Below are 709 nucleotides of genomic sequence, written 5' to 3'. Positions count from 1 at the left end.
GCCAAACATCAAAATGAATCCACCACAGGTATACATGTGTTCCCCATCCTGAACCCTCCTCCCTCCTCCCTCCCCATAAGTTAAAGTTATTACCTTTGTAATCTATAAAAGATTTCAAAATGGGTTAATGCTCACTCAGCTGTAGGAGCTGCACCAACCCAGGAGAACCTTTTGGAAGAAAATGAAGGTTAATAATTTTGATCACACAAAAAGCCCCAAAGAATTTCACTTTAACTAGAAAAATCTAGATGATACAGGAATAATAGCACTTGGATTAATTTAAAGGGAGAATTCAAACTTGGCTGGCTAACAGAAAAAAGAGAAGATTGGAATGCTATATTTGTGCCAGTGCTGCTACCGTGAAAAGCTTTGAAAAATAATTAGAAAGCAGCTACTGCCGCAGTTCATCTCTTTCTCCCTTACATAATAAAAACCTTAATCTTGTACTTATGCTTGTTCCTGTCAGCCCGTAATTTTAACTATTTAAGCATAAATTGCCAAAAAGGAGGATAAAATTGTGGGTTTCCAAAAGCCAGATGTTATAAATAGAAGAGATAAAAACTGAGATAAAATGGAAATGCTCAAAAAGGCTTATTTTACATGGAAAATTTATTTCATAGCCTATTTTTTCCATTATTTATGAAAGTATGCTTATACTTTAACCTATCATTATAAACTCTGCTCCTTTTTTTTTTTTTTTTAATTTTGA

Source organism: Bison bison, unplaced genomic scaffold, assembly GCF_000754665.1.
Source record: "Bison bison bison isolate TAMUID 2011002044 unplaced genomic scaffold, Bison_UMD1.0 scf7180017851605, whole genome shotgun sequence".
Classification (NCBI taxonomy): domain Eukaryota; kingdom Metazoa; phylum Chordata; class Mammalia; order Artiodactyla; family Bovidae; genus Bison; species Bison bison.
Note: the sequence above shows the minus strand (reverse complement) of the source record.